Below are 16,597 nucleotides of genomic sequence, written 5' to 3'. Positions count from 1 at the left end.
GCAGGGCTCTTTGTGGAAAGACCCAAAGACTTGGCCGTGGCCCGCAAGTCTTTAAAGCGCTCCAGGGCATAGTCAGCCTTGTCACCAAAGAGGCGGGAGCCATCAAACGGCATGTCCATGAGCGAGCTCTGGACATCGGGCAAAAACCTGGTAGATCGCAACCAGGCATGGCGCCGCAACACCACAGTTGTGGAAATCGCCCTGCCCAGCGAATCAGCGGTGTCCAGACCTCACCTGATGGCAAACTTCGCTGCATCCTTGCCCTCCGCAACCGCTCTAGAAAGGACAGCCTGGACCTCTTCAGAACACTGTTGCAAGACCTCGGCTACCGACTCCCACACCGCGTGGGAGTAGCGGCCCAACAAGCAGGCAGTGTTAACTGACCACAACCCCAAGCTGGCTGAGGAGAACAACCTCTTGCCATATTGGTCCAGCCTCTTAGAGTCCTTATCTGGCGGAGCCGTGGGAAAGGCACTCTGCGAAGTGGAGGCCTGAATGACCAGGCTCTCAGGCGTGGGGTGAGTGGTCAAGAAGGCAGGATCACCAGGCGCTGGGCGATGACGCCTAGCGACGTTCTTATCCACCGGCGCTCCCGTGGCCGGCCGCAACCAAGTGCCCAAGAGGACTTCGGTGAGGGCCTCATTGAAAGGGAGCAGGAGCTCCAACGACGTAGACGTCGTTTGGAGCACCTCCGTAAGGAGGTTGGTTTTAATGGCCACTGTAGGGAGGTCGAGATGAAGAGCCTCCGCAGCCCGACGTAACACCATAGTGTAGGACGCGCACTCCTCCATAGTAATTCAAAGTAAAAAATGTCTACAAGGGGTTTCACTTGTACTGGATATGTTCTTTTGTTTCAATTAATTTTGAGTCAGTCATGGACAATCGGACTCCAAAGTGTGCAACAGGACAACCACAGTAAATGCAATTTTCAAAAAATAGAAAAACAAAGCACACGGAAGATCCTATTCGTATAAAATGAATTTATCTGATTTTAGCATGTTGAATTTGAAAAGAGTACATTGGAACAAAGTGAATATCAGCAAATAACGTTATGAAAGGATGTACAAATGAATTTAGACACACAGTTCATAACCTACATCAGCTCCTGAAAAAAAGAAAGCAAATATTATCTCAACATAAATAAATATTGCTAAAGAAACTGAAGATTTTCTTGGAGTTGACGGGACTGTCGACGTTTCGGTCTGTGTGGCATCAGTCCGTTAGACCATCCTAAGGACAATTGATTTTTTGCAAGATATAAAAACCTTCTGTTGTATTCACAAGGTAATACCAATGACCTTGAGTCAGGGTAGCGGTTACAAACCACGTTTGAATCACTTGTAGTATGAAACAACCAATTTGCCGTTATGGTGAAGCCAACAACGGGTCTTCCTATGTTCTTCAAAGATGCAATAAAGTCAAATTTAATTTTTTAGTGTCATTCGAACCGCGGTTGAGTCTGGCAGGGTAGCGTCCAGGCCCTGGGGATTTTTGTTGGAGTGTGCCCCTTGGACAAGGGTCGCTCTCCTTTATGGGAGAATGATTGTGACAATTTCGGCCCTCTTTGGGAGGCAGATCAGAAGTATGTTTTTAGGCCCATCTGTCCCCAAGGGGGGGTAGAAGCCAGTAGACACTAGTTTTTTTTAATGTAGGTGTTGGGGAGTGGTCTCTTGGGCAAGGGTTGCTCCCCTTTTAGGGGGGTGAATTTTGGGGCTGTTTCTGCCCCTCTTGCGGGCAGATCACCCTTATACTCTGCGGCCTACCTACCCCTTAACTTGGCTTGTGGATTGTTTTGGACTGGTGCATTATTTGCATAGGTGACTGTAATGTTTTATTTCTCCTTTTTATTCTAGTGCAAAGCTTTTGATTCTTGTTTTGCAGTTTTGGCAGTGGTAGCTGTGCAGTTTTGCGTAGTTGCATTTATTTGGTTTACTCCAAATGAGTATTATTGTCATGCATGAATCAATTGTTTTGTAAGTGGTATCATATTTAGTTAGTATTTTGAACATGAAATTCTTTGTGATGTGTTTTGCATTGTCTGATGTGTATTTTTCTTTTCTTTTTTCTTTTTTAGTGGGGTATTGTTGATCCTTACTGTGTCTGTGAAGAGTAGGTGGTGGTGAGTCTAGCTGCTTCTGGCAAGTGAGTGGTATAGTTTTTGAATACATAGGTCTTTGTGATAAAGTCACATTTATGACTTATTTTACAAAGTGTTTGTTGTTGTTGACTTGATTGACAAGTTACCTTTATTAGTAAGGATTATGACTAGACGTAGAATTACTGCTCAGCAGGTGGTTGGGATGCTTTTTGAATCTTCCTCTGAGCAGGATTATGAGACTGACAGTGCGTCTGAGGGAGAGGAGGGAGTGCAAGATTCTGGCAGTGAGTTTTCTGTCCACGAGGAATCATCTGATGAGGAAGCTACTCTCAGTGCAGATTAATCTACTTTCAGTGGGGATGTAGTGTCTGTTTTAGAGGACGACACTTATGTGTCGATGGTGCAGCAAGAGACATCGGGATTGCAGCCTGAGGCTTCCTACTTGAAGTGCTGCTTCCTACTTGAAGTGCTACTTCCTACTTGATCTAAACATGGTGCAGCCGGTGTTGCCCGCCTTTAGTGGTGATGCAGGGTGTAGAGTTGATTGTGAAAATTGTTTGCCTATACAGTTTTTTCAGTTGTTTATGGATGATTTATTTTTGGCTGAGATTGTTGAGCAAACTAATTTGTGTGCTGAACAGTTTTTGACAACAGTGCCAGACTTAGGCCTCGCTCTATAACCTCCCGGTGGACTTCCACAAATCTGGATGAGATGAAGAAGTTTTGGGATTTTACTTTTTTGGTGGGCTCCATAAGGAAGTCTTCCCTGGCTTCAGATTGGACTATGAGTCCCTTTATGGCAACAGCCATATTTCCTGCAATTATGAGTCGTGATTGCCATTTACTTTTTCTTCGGATGCCGCATTTTGTTCTTAATGCCTTGGGGTTGCAACAAGATCACCCTGAATTTGACAGTCTTTTTAAGATTCAGCCTGTTCCTGATCACTTAGTAGATTGATTTTCAGAGATCTATACTCCAGGGAAAGGGAAAGAAATAGCTGTTGATGAGTCTTTGGTCCTGCTGGAGGGCCGTTTAGTTTTCAGGCATATTATGGAATTAGGATGTATATGTTGTCTGAGAGTAGGACAGAATTTGTCTATAATTTTCGGGTGTACACTGGTAGGGATTCCACTATTGACCCCCCTGGTTGTCCATCCACTTTTGGAGTTTCAGAGAAAATTGTGTGGGAACTTGTTAGATGACTGTTTAGCAGAGGTCACCATTTGTACCTTGCTAACTTCTACACCGCTGTACAATTGTTTAAGGAATTGCTCAAAGTGGAAACTTTTGCTTGTGGCACAATCCGCTCGAACCATAAAGGTTACCCAAAAGAGCTTCTTTGCAAAAAGCTTCAGAGGGGACAGTGCAGAGCCTTGCGTAGGGAGGTACTGCTAGCTGTGAAATCTGTGGACAAGAGGGATGTGTACATGCTGACTACCATCCATGATGAGAGTACTTCACCTGTGATTATTTGGGGTGAGGTCGCTGAAGTGCGCAAGCCTGTGTGCATTGTAGACTACATTAAGCATTATGGTTGGTGTTGATAAAGTAGATCAGAGGTTGGAACCTTACACTGCTGTTCGTAAGGCTTACATTTGGTATAAGAAGTTGGCCATCCATCACTTCAATTCAGCAACTTTTAATGCTTTTGTTGTGTTCAAGGAGTGTTCTTCTGCGTCAAGATGACTTTTGTTCAGTTTCTGGAGTCTGTGACAGGAAGCCTTGTTAATGTGGAACAGGCAAGTGTTCCTAGAATTGGAGTGGTGGAGGTTGAGGCTATATTGAAAGATCACCACTTTCCTGATTGAATTCCTCCCACGCCCCAAAAAAACAATCCCTGTAAGAGATGTAGTCTGTTTGCTTAGAGGTATGCGGAAGGAGAGTCCTATGCACTGTGCTGATAGTCCTTTTAATCCTGGGCAGTGTGTGCTCACAAGTTTCAGATTGTATCACACTCAAAAGTGTTTTTGGGAGCAACCGTGATTTTAATAGTGTACTGCTTGGTCTGTATGGTTTTATATACTTGTTGTTCAGTTTCACGGTTGGCATTGGAATGATCTCTTTAGTTACTGCTGTTGTTTTTGTAGTTATGGTTTTGTATCTAGTTGCAATTGGTTTGTGTTTTCTTTCTAGTTAAAATAAATTTGATGACGTGTGAATGGAATGGGTGGGCTGGTGCTTGGCTGGCAGTGTGTGTGGGCTGGCATTTGGCTGGCAGTGTGTGAGTAGTGACTTGCTGCTGGTCATTACACACACTGCTAGTCAAATGCCACTGCAGACACTATGTCAACCACTAGCCGGTGAGATTGCTGTCAGTCATGTGGGCATACAAAAGTGATGGGCCCTTGAATGGCGCTGTCTGTTGATCTGAATGTTGTAATGTGCTGGAACTGCGGCTAGCGGTGTGAATGGTCTTGTGTGTCACGTATGAAAGGTATGTGAATGGCCTGTAAAGATGTTGGGGCCTTGTCGTAGCTTTACAGCTCACGAGCTGTGAGTCACTGGATAAGTTTCTTAACCTTTTTTTTTATTACCAGTGCATTTCCTTTTTGTGAAATCTCTTGTTAATAAAATCTACATTTTGAACCTTTCACTCACCCTTGTGCCAAATCCAACCCATATGTGTGTGTACTTGAGGAACAAATGGATAGGCAGCCATATTTGTCTTATCTGTCTTTCAGTGCTAAGGTGTACTCTGTCTCTCGGGAAAATATACCAACTTTAGATATCCCAACAATTTTTTTTACTCACAATTCCATACATACCTCATAATATGATTACAGTCACTCATTTTCCTTGCATTACTGTGTCATAATATTCTGGTGTCAGAAAAACCAAAATGTTCCCACCACCCAGCATTCCCCCCAGGTCACCCGATAAAAATGGTACCTCACTCGCTTGGGTGGGTCAAGTACCAGTGACAGGAAAGGGCCCAAAACTTATTGAGGCAACATCAAAATTACCTATCACTGAACAACCTGGTTTTTGCAAAGGGGGTCAACTGGGTTTTTGGCCCTGGGCTCGGTGGCCATCTTGGGAAACCTACTAAACCCACACATTTCCGAAGACTAGACACCTGGGGGGTCCAGTGAGGTATGGCTATTGTGGACCCCCCAAGGTGTTCCTACCCAGAATCCCCTGAAAACCTCAAATGTAGTTGAAAAAAACAAATTTTTCTCAAATTTCTGTGTGGGAAAGATGTGGGATCACGGCGGGGGGGGGGGGGGGGGACGGGACACAAATTTCCTACCACTCAGCGTTCCACCCGGTCTCCCAATGAAAATGGCACCTCATTTGCGTGGGTGGGCCAAGAACCCACGACAGGGAAGGGCCCAAAACGTATTGAGGCGAAATCAAAATTACCTATCACAAAACAACCTGGTTTTGCAAGGGAGGTCACCTGGGTTTTTGGCCCGAGCTGGGCGGCTATCTTGGGAAACCTACCAAACCCACACATTTCTGAAAACGAGACACCCGGGGAGTCCAGCAAGGTATGGCTTGCGTGGACCCCCAACGTTTCATACCCAGAAACGCCTGCAAAGCTCAAATTTAGCTGAATAAATGACAGTTTTCCCAAATTTCTGCGTGGGAAAGTTTTGGAAACTGCATGGATCTACAAATTTCCTACCACCCAGCATTCCTCCACGACAAAAATGGTACCTCACTCGCATGGATGAGTGAAGTACCTGCAACTGGATTTTTGGCCCTGGGCTCGGTGGCCATCTTGGAAAAGCTACCAAACCCACAAGGCTCTGAAAACAAGACACCCAGGAGAGTCCAGCGAGATATGGCTTGCGTGGACCTCCCAACGTTTTCCTACCCAGAATCTCCTGCAAACCTCAAATTTAGCTGAAAAAATCCCATTTTCTCAATGTGTGAGAAAGTTCTGGAATCTGCAAAGATCCACAAATTTCCTACCAACCAGCATTCTCCCTGGTCTCTCGGTAAAAATGGTACCTCACTCGCGTGGGTAGGTCAAGTACCCGCGATAGGCAAGGGCCCAAAACTTATTGAGGCAACATCAAAATTACCTATCAGAAAACAACCTGGTTTTGCAAGGGGGGTCAGCTGGATTTTGGCCCCGGTGGCCATCTTGGGAAACTGCCAAACCCACATATTTCTGAAAACTAGACACCCGGGGGAGTCCAGCGAGGTATGGCGTGGCCAAAAATCCAGGTGACCCCCTTTGCAAAATCAGGTTGTTTTCTGATCAGTCATTTTGAAGTCGCCTCAATACATCTTAGCCCCTTGCCTGTTGCAGGTACTTGACCCAACCACGCAAGTGAGGTACCATTTTTATCAGGAGACCTAGAAGAACCCTGGGAAGAAGGAAATTTGAGGATCCATGCAGATTCCAGGACTTTCCCACACAGATATTTGAGGATTTTTTTTTTTATTTTACAAAGTATGAGGTTTGCAAGATAAGTAAGAGAACCTGGTGTGGGCCACACAAGTCACGCCATCCTGGATTCCTCTGGGTGTCTACTTTTCAAAAATGTGTAGGTTTATAAGGTATCCTTAGGTGCCAGCAGAGCAACTAAATTTGAGGTTGTCAGGGGATTCTGGGTAAGAAAACGCAGGGGAGTCTAACCAAGCCATACCTCTCTGGACTCCCCCCCGGTGTCTAGTTTACAGAAATTTTGGGCCTTCCCTGTCGTGGGTACTTGACCCACCCACGGGAATGAGGTACCATTTTTATCTGGAGACCTGGGAATGCTGGGTAGGAGGAATTTTGTGGATCCATGTAGATTCCAGAACTTTCCATCACAGAAATGTGAGGAAAATTTGTTTTTATTTTACAAAGTATGAGGTTTGCCAGATATTCTGGGTAAGAGAACCTGGTGTGAGCCACACAAGTCACGCCATCCTGGATTCCCCTGGGAGTCTACTTTTCAAAAATGTGTAGGTTTTTAAGGTTTCCTTAGGTGCTAACAGAGCTAGGGTTAAAAAATCTACAGCTAGGCACTTTGCAAAAAAAGGGTCAGTTTTCACTGTAAAAATGTGGTTTGTCAATGTTGCGTTTTGCACCGTTCCCTGTGACCGGCAGTAGGCCTACCCACACTAGTGAGGTACCATTTTTCTCGGAAGACTTTGGGGAATGCAGGGTTGCAAGACTTTTGTGGATCCATGCAGCTTCTAGAACTTTCCATCACAGAAAAGTTTGAGGTTTGCAAGGGATTCTGGGTAAGAAAACCAGGTGAGAGACACACAAGTCACACCATCCTTGATTTCCCTGGGTTTCTACTTTTCAAAAATTTATAGGTTTGCTAGTTTTTCTTAGGTGCCGGGAGAGCTAGGGTTCGAAATCTTCAACTAGGCATTTTGAAAAAAAAGGGTCAGTTTTCACTGTAAAAATGTGGTGTGTCATCTGTGCTCCACTGTGCGTTTTGCGCAGTTTCCTGTTGCAGGCAGTAGGCCTACCCACATAAGTGAGGTACCGTGTTTCTTGGTAGTGTTTGGGGAATGCAGGGTGGGAGGAATTCTGTGGATCCATGCAGATTCTAGAAATTTCCATCCTAGAAATAAAGGGGAAATGTGTCTTTTTTGCTAGGGTTTCGGTTTGAAAAATATTCTGGCTACGAAAACTTGGTGAGAGCCACACAAGTCACCCCATCCTGGATTCCCCTGGGTGGCTACGTTTCAAAAATGTATAGGTTTGCTAGGATTCCTGAGGTGCCGGCAGAGCTAGGGTTCAAAACATGAAGCTAGGCACATTGCGAAAAAGTGTCAGTTTTCACTGTAAAAATGTGGTGTGTCCATGGTGCCTTTTTTTGCCGTTTCCTGTCACGGGCACTAGGCCTACCCACAAAAGTGAGGTACCATTTTTCCCGGAACACTTTGGGGAATGCAGGGTAGGAGGAATTTTGTGGATACACACTGATTCCAGAACTTTCCATCACAGACATTTTTTACAGAATTTGAGGTTTGCAAGGGATTCTGGGTAAGAGAATCTGGTGAGAGCCAGACAAGTCACCCCATCGTGGATTCTCCTGGGTGTCTAGTTTTCAACAAATATATAGGTTTGTTATTTTTCCCTAGGTGCCGGGAGAGTTAGGGTTCAAAATCTACAGCTGGGCACTTTGCAAAAAAGGATACGTTTTCACTGTGAAAAATGGTGTGTCCACGTTATGTTTTGCAAAGTTTACTCTCATGGGCACTAGGCTTACCCACAGAAGTGGAGTTTTGTGGATCCATGCAGATTCCAGAACTTTCTATCACAGAAATGTGAGGAAAATGTTTTTTTTACAAAGTTTGAGGTTTGCAAGGGATTCTGGGTAAGAGAACATGGTGACAGCCACACAAGTTACCCCATCCTGGATTCCCCTGTGTGTCTACCTTGAAAAAATGTATAGGTTTACAGGCTTCCCTAGGTGCCGGAGGGGCTAGGTTTCACAATCCATAGCTAAGTACTATGCAAAAACAGGGTCAATTTTCACTGTGAAAATGTGGTGTGTCCATGTTGCGTTTTGTGCCGTTTCCTGTCGCGGGCACTATGTCTACCTTTACAAGTGAGGTACCATTGTTCTTGGAAGACTTTGGGGAATGCAGGGTGGGAGGGAATTTGTGGATCCACGCAGATTCCAGAACTTTCCTTCCCAGAAATGTGAGGAAAATGTGGTTTTTTTTACAGAGTTTTTTGTTTGCAAAGGGATTCTGGGTAAGAGTACCTGGTGAGAGCCAGACAAGTCACCACATACTAGATTCCCCTGGTGTATAGTTTTCAGAAATGTAGAGGTTTTCTAGGATATCCCTAAGTGCAAGCAGAGCTAGGGTTCACAATCTACAGCTAGGCACTTTGCAAAGAAAGGGTCAGTTTTCACTGTAAAATGTGGTGTGTCCATTTTGCGTTTTGTGCCGTTTCCTGTCGTGGGCACTAGGCCTACCCACACAAGTGAGGTAACATTTTTCTTGGAAGACTTTGAGAAATGCAGGGTGGTAGGAATTTTGTGGATCTACACATATTCCAGAGCTTTCCATCACAGAAATGTGAGGCAAATGTGTTTTTATTTGATAAAGTTTGAGGTTTGCAAGAGATTCTGGGTAAGAGAACCTGGTGAGAGCCACAGAAGTCCACCCATCCTGGATTCCCCTCGGTGTTTACTTTAAAAAAATGTATAGGTTTGCTAGATTTCCTTAGGTGCCGGCATCAAAATCTACAGCTAGACACTTTGCAAAAAAAGGGTCAATTTTCGCAGTAAAAATATGGTGTGTCCACGTTGTGTTTTGCGCCGTTTCCCGTTGCGGGCACAAGGCCTATCCACACAAGTGAGGTACCATTTTTCTCAAAACACTTTACAAAGTGAAGGGTGGAAGGAATTTTGTGGATCCACGGAGATTCCAGAACTTTCCATCACAGAAATGTGAGGAAAATGGGTTTTTATTGTTAAAGTTTGAGGTTTGCAAGGGATTCTGGGTAAGAGAACCTGGTGAGAGCCACAGAAGTCCACCCATCCTGGATTCCCCTGGGTATCGACTTTTTAAAAAATGTATAGGTTTACTAGGTTTCCCTATGTGCCAGCAGAGCTAGGGCTCAAAATCTACAGCTAGGCACTTTGCAAAAAAAGGGTCCGTTTTAACTGTAAAAATGTGGTGTGTAAATGTTGCGTTTTGCGCCGTTTTCTGTCACGACCTACCCACACAAGTGAGATACCATTTTTCTCGGAAGACTTTGGGGAATACAGTGTTGGAAGAATTTTGTGTATCCATGCAGATACCAGAAATGTCCTTCACAGACATGTGAGGAAAATTTGTTTTTTGCTAAGGTTTGAGGTTTGCAAGGGATTCTGGGTAAGAGAACCTGGCGAGAGCCACACAAGTCACCCCATCCTGGATTCCCCGGGGTATCGACTTTTAAAAAATTTATAGGTTTACTAGGTTTCCCTATGTGCCGGCAGAGCTAGAGCTCAAAATCTACAGCTAGGCACTTTGCAAAAAAAGGGTCAGTTTTCACTGTAAAAATGGGGTGTGTCAACGTTGCGTTTTGTGCCGCTTCCTGTCGTGGGCACTAGTCCTACCCACACAAGTTAGGTACCATATTTCATTCTTCTCGTAAGATTTTGGGGAATGCAGGGTGGGAGGAATTGCGTGGATCCATGCAGATTCCAGACCTTTACATCACAGAAATGTGAGGAAAATGTGTTTTTTTAGCAAAAGTTTGAGGTTTGCAAGGGATTCTGGGTAAGAGAAGCTGGTGAGAGCCACACAAGTCACCACATCCTGAATTCTCCTGGGTGTCTAATTTTTAGAAATGTATAGGTTTTCTAGGTATCTCTAGGTGCCGGCAGAGCAAGGGTTCAGAATCCACAGCCAGGCACTTCGCAAAAACAGGGTCTGTTTTCATTGAAAAAATGTGCTGTGTACACGATGCGTTTTGAGACGTTTCTTGTGGCGGGAACTAGGCCTAACCACACAAGTGAGGTACCGTTTTTATTGGGAGACTTAGGGGAATACAAAATTGTAGAGCAACTTTTATTAACTATTGACTTTTGATGCATTTCTGCCTTCCAAAAGTGAGGTAATGTGTAAAAAAGAAATCACTTTGAAAAATGTCCTATAATTCACATGCTAGTATGGGTACCCACAATTGTAGAGATGTGCAAATAGCTACTGTTTCTAAACTCTATGTTTTGTTCGCATTTAAAAATATACATGTGTCGTTCATACCGATTTTTCACTGTTTATATTTTCCCAAATGCAATAAAAAAAACATTGCAAAACACTGCTCAGTTAGTGGCTCCGGGTTCGTCAGGTTCTTGGTGAACCTGCAAGTCGTATATATCCCCACAACCAGAATGGTCCTTCAGATGTAACAGTATATTTCTTTCAAACATCTGTCATGCTTAAAAGAAGTTACATGTAAAAACATTGGCACAAATGGCTGTTTTTTTTAAGGCATTTTCAATTTTTCTTATTTTTAATTGTTAGTTTCTATTAAAAATCTTGAAGGATCTACACAAATCACCCCTTGCTGGATTTAGAATTGTGTCTACTTTCCTTAAATGTATAGCTTTCCAGGATCCATTATTGCTTTCCTACCCATTTCTACTATTAACTGGAAGGAGGTTTAAAGCACAAAAAAAGCAAAAATAGGCTATGTGCTAGTAAATTGCCAAAACTGTCTAAAAATATTTCGTTTGCTGACAAAGGCCTGTCTGTCTCTGAAAGCTGGGAAGATGTTGATTTCAGAACCAAAAACCCTATTGTTGATACCAATTGCAGGGAAAGAAACTGACGCTTTCATCTGCAGCACTTTTTTCCAATTTTTCCCCAAAAAACAAAATTTGCCTATATTTTGGCTAATTTCTGTCTCCACTCCAAGGGAATCAACACATTCTGGGTACCGTGGAAATTCCATTGTTCCTGGAAGAAAAGGATGCAAATTTGGCGTGGGTACCTTATGTGGTCAAAAAGTAAGAGACCTTAGCGTAAACTACCCCAAATTGCTAAAAAAAAAGGCTAAGCACAGGAGGGGAAAAGGCCTAGCAGCAAATGGGTTAAACTCTCCCAAGGGTTTTGAAGCAAGCAGGCCTGACAACAGATATGCCCAATCACAACATTCGGGTTCAGTAACTACCTATATAATTTGTAAGTTATGCCAGCAATGCATAGAGCATTCCACTTTGTCTGCTGTTAAACAACATTTATCTCTTCTTTCTAACAACATGGATTTGCAAGATTTTTGATTAGGTCCTATATCCCCCCATTCTAAAGGTTTCATATCTACATCTTATAATGAGATTTAGAAGATTTCACAAAACTAAGCTGATGAAACGTTGCGATAAATTGAAAAGGTAAATTTGGAAAAAGTGTTTACTGTTATCAATAATGACATTACCACATTGTCTACTCGTAGTTGTTCATTGAAGAATTTTGTGTCATTTGCATTTGACATCACACAGATGGTCAAAGACAACGAGGATCGATTTTGCAATTGAGTTGGACATTGCAGGTTTTTAAATCAAACAAAGTGCCATGGAAATATTTGAATGCAACAGAATAATTTTTTCCTTATAACTTGACACATATTCACAGGCCATTGCAAAAAAAGGATGCAACCTACATCTTGCTTAATTAAGAGAATTCAAGTAAAATGCCCTTTACTGTAGCTGAAACATCTTCAAATATATGGTTAATACATGGTTGCATTTTTTTAAGGATCTCTTTTTTTCATTTCTCGTCTTGTATGAAATTCTTTCAAGGAGGCAGATATGAGTTGAAGGGTGTCATCTGTCTGCATGAAACATAGGGGCATATTACCAAGGGCAATATCGCCGCTTTAGCGGGAAAAATTCCTGCTGTCGCTAACACCAGTTAGCGACAGCTAATAGGCGATAGCGGGCATTTAGGGGCCCACTCTGCATGTCAGCAATGATTATCGCTAATGACATGCAGAGTGGGCGTGCCAAGATGTTAGCGACTGGAAACAGTCGCTAACATCGCTATCCCATATTACCAACTTTTGGAAATAATCGCGCTAAGCGCGATTATCTCCAAAAGCTAACACCTGCCCAGAGCAGTTCTTAGCCATGTTATCCAATGGTAGGTGGATAACATGGCTAAGAGCATTTGCTCGCTAATGCATGAATATCGCTGACTTTTTAGCGATATTCATGCATTTCGGCCGATTTTTATCGCTTAGGAGATAAACCTTGATAATATCAAGGCTCCTAAGCGATAAAAATTGTCGGAGCGCGGCAATATTTAAATGCCCGCTAACCAAGCTTAGTGCTTGGTAATATGCCCCATAATTCCTTCCCTTTGATTACAAATGTGTGAGTTGTGACCAAGAGGCTTTTCATTGTAAGAATGAATGCAGAGTTTCCTTGAGTCATTCATCACTTTAAAGAGATAACACTGCATGAAGCATGCAATGTGTCCGTGGTCAACTTAACTTCTTCTTTGAATGGGGAACAGGTATCCTTGATTAAGCCAGAATGTCTGTTACTTTCTAATGGAAGTTATAGTGAAGTAGTGTGGCTCACTGGTTAGAGGCGGCAGACCCGAGAGCAGAGGACGGCCCGGGACCAGGGTTCGATTCCCGGCGCGGCAGGTTTCTGGACCAGGGTCAGCGGACTCGATAATTCTCTCGCCTCGGTGCCCACTCTGATCAGCGATCACACTCGGCGACTCTGGGCATTAGCTTGCCTCATCTTCACTAACGGCCCCACCAGACCGCCGGGGATGCCTGGTCTCACCCTGGAGATACCCATTAAGGGACCATCTCTCAGGGAAGCCAGGAAGGGTTTCGCAGCGGTCGAAGCGCCTTGGGACCCTACGGGTAAGTAGTGCGCTATATAAATGCCTATACATTTACAATTGATTCAGAGCGACCAAGGTTGCTGTAGAATTAAGCCAGGTATCCTTTATATTGTAACAGTCTCCAAGGTTGTGGCTTGCTGCAGAAATATCGTTCATTCTCCTACACGCACAAATGGGGAAATTATATTGTGGCCAAACATCGCTTTTTCTAAAATTAACTTTGATAAGTTAAGCTGCCTGAATCCTTATTGTTTCAAAAAGACATCGGACTAACATCTGCCCCAAAAAAGTTTGATCTTCAAGCTACCCATTCTTCCTCAGAAGTACAATCGCTCTTGCACACTAATTTGCCGCCACATTTTGGTGAACTGGTTCATCACATTTTTAATGCTTCAATCATCGCTGGAGTAGTACACTTTTTAAAGCAGATGGGTGTGAATCTTTTTTCGGCATTTTAGACTGTACTTGGAGTGATTCCATCTTTACAATACTTTCTATTTTCTAGCATTTTTGGAGGCAATCCATTTGGATTTTTCCTGTTATTTGCTGTTTTGGTCCTATTTTCGTTGCTCTGCAATTGATGTTTAACAATAAGGCCAAATGGTGATGGAATTGCCACACGTCCTTATGTGCCATAAATATATGGTTACAAATGGGGGTGGGGTCGCACACTACTCACACACCGGCAGTATCGCCCCTAAGGACTAGGGTTAATGTAGTTACGTGTTCCGCGATGAATCTTCTTTCGATTCTCTGCTATCTTCGCTGTCTTCGCCATCCCTGTACACGTGTTTCGGGGTATCACCCCTCGTCAGCAGGGATAGGCCGTGTTCTGGGGTTGCCGGTGGCTGCCAAATATCTGCCAGGTTTAGTACCACTCAGGCGCGAAGGTGCGGGGTCCCAGGCTCGTCAGCCAACTGCTCAAGGGAGCTTTAACATTACAAATGGGGGTGGGGTCGCACACTACTCACACACCGGCGATATCGCCCCTAAGGACTATGGTTAATGTAGTTACGTGTTCCGCGATGCATCTTCTTTCGATTCTCTGCTATCTTCGCTGTCTTCGCCATCCCTGGACACGTGTTTCGAGGTATCACCCCTCGTCAGCAGGGATAGGCCGTGTTCTGGGGTTGCCGGTGGCTGCCAAATATCTGCCAGGTTTAGTACCACTCAGGCGCGCAGGTGCGGGGTCCCAGGCTCGTCAGCCAACTGCTCAAGGGAGCTTTAACATTACAAATGGGGGTGGGGTCGCACACTACTCACACACCGGCGGTATCGCCCCTAAGAACTATGGTTAATGTAGTTACGTGTTCCGCGATGCATCTTCTTTCGATTCTCTGCTATCTTCGCTGTCTTCGCCATCCCTGGACACGTGTTTCGGGGTATCACCCCTCGTCAGCAGGGATAGGCCGTGTTCTGGGGTTGCCGGTGGCTGCCAAATATCTGCCAGGTCTAGTACCACTCAGGCGCGCAGGTGCGGGGTCCCAGGCTCGTCAGCCAACTGCTCAAGGGAGCTTTAACATTACAAATGGGGGTGGGGTCGCACACTACTCACACACCGGTGGTATCGCCCCTAAGGACTATGGTAATGTAGTTACGTGTTCCGCGATGCATCTTCTTTCGATTCTCTGCTATCTTCGCTGTCTTCGCCATCCCTGGACACGTATTTCGGGGTATCACCCCTCGTCAGCAGGGATAGGCCGTGTTCTGGGGTTGCCGGTGGCTGCCAAATATCTGCCAGGTTTAGTACCACTCAGGCGCGCAGGTGCGGGGTCCCAGGCTCGTCAGCCAACTGCTCAAGGGAGCTTTAACATTACAAATGGGGGTGGGGTCGCACACTACTCACACACCGGCGGTATCGCCCCTAAGGACTATGGTTAATGTAGTTACGTGTTCCGCGATGCATCTTTTTTCGATTCTCTGCTATCTTCGCTGTCTTCGCCATCCCTGGACACGTGTTTCGGGGTTTCACCCCTCGTCAGCAGGGATAGGCCGTGTTCTGGGGTTGCCAGTGGCTGCCAAATATCTGCCAGGTTTAGTACCACTCAGGCGCGCAGGTGCGGGGTCCCAGGCTCGTCAGCCAACTGCTCAAGGGAGCTTTAACATTACAAATGGGGGTGGGGTCACACACTACTCACACACCGGCGGTATCGCCCCTAAGGACTATGGTTAATGTAGTTACGTGTTCCGCGATGCATCTTCTTTCGATTCTCTGCTATCTTCGCGGTCTTCGCCATCCCTGGACACGTGTTTCGGGGTATCACCCCTCGTCAGCAGGGATAGGCCGTGTTCTGGGGTTGCCGGTGGCGGCCAAATATCTGCCAGGTTTAGTACCACTCAGGCGCGCAGGTGCGGGGTCCCAGGCTCGTCAGCCAACTGCTCAAGGGAGCTTTAACATTACAAATGGGGGTGGGGTCGCACACTACTCACACACCGGCGGTATCGCCCCTAAGGACTATGGTAATGTAGTTACGTGTTCCGCGATGCATCTTCTTTCGATTCTCTGCTATCTTCGCTGTCTTCGCCATCCCTGGACACGTATTTCGGGGTATCACCCCTCGTCAGCAGGGATAGGCCGTGTTCTGGGGTTGCCGGTGGCTGCCAAATATCTGCCAGGTTTAGTACCACTCAGGCGCGCAGGTGCGGGGTCCCAGGCTCGTCAGCCAACTGCTCAAGGGAGCTTTAACATTACAAATGGGGGTGGGGTCGCACACTACTCACACACCGGCGGTATCGCCCCTAAGGACTATGGTTAATGTAGTTACGTGTTCCGTGATGCATCTTCTTTCGATTCTCTGCTATCTTCGCTGTCTTCGCCATCCCTGGACACGTGTTTCGGGGTATCACCCCTCGTCAGCAGGGACAGGCCGTGTTCTGGGGTTGCCGGTGGCTGCCAAATATCTGCCAGGTTTAGTACCACTCAGGCGCGCAGGTGCGGGGTCCCAGGCTCGTCAGCCAACTGCTCAAGGGAGCTTTAACATTACAAATGGGGGTGGGGTCGCACACTACTCACACACCGGCGGTATCGCCCCTAAGGACTATGGTTAATATAGTTACGTGTTCCGCGATGCATCTTTTTTCGATTCTCTGCTATCTTCGCTGTCTTCGCCATCCCTGGACACGTGTTTCGGGGTATCACCCCTCGTCAGCAGGGATAGGCCGTGTTCTGGGGTTGCCGGTGGCTGCCAAATATCTGCCAGGTTTAGTACCACTCAGGCGCGCAGGTGCGGGGTCCCAGG

At 45.4% G+C, this 16,597-nt stretch overlaps 1 protein-coding gene and 1 long non-coding RNA gene across 2 annotated transcripts in view; one reads left to right on the top strand and one right to left on the bottom strand.

Annotated features, from left to right (window-relative positions):
* Window positions 1-16,597, bottom strand: part of LOC144771653 (uncharacterized) — a 945,479-nt gene that overhangs the window by 416,693 nt on the left and 512,189 nt on the right. The gene's annotated exons all lie outside the window — the stretch shown is intronic.
* The window catches only part of LOC144771654 (uncharacterized), a 212,080-nt gene that overhangs the window by 91,915 nt on the left and 103,568 nt on the right, over window positions 1-16,597 (top strand). The gene's annotated exons all lie outside the window — the stretch shown is intronic.

The sequence above is a fragment of the Lissotriton helveticus genome, chromosome 8 (assembly GCF_964261635.1).
Source record: "Lissotriton helveticus chromosome 8, aLisHel1.1, whole genome shotgun sequence".
Taxonomy (NCBI): Eukaryota; Metazoa; Chordata; class Amphibia; order Caudata; family Salamandridae; genus Lissotriton; species Lissotriton helveticus.
This window is presented reverse-complemented; position numbering and strand designations above follow the sequence as displayed.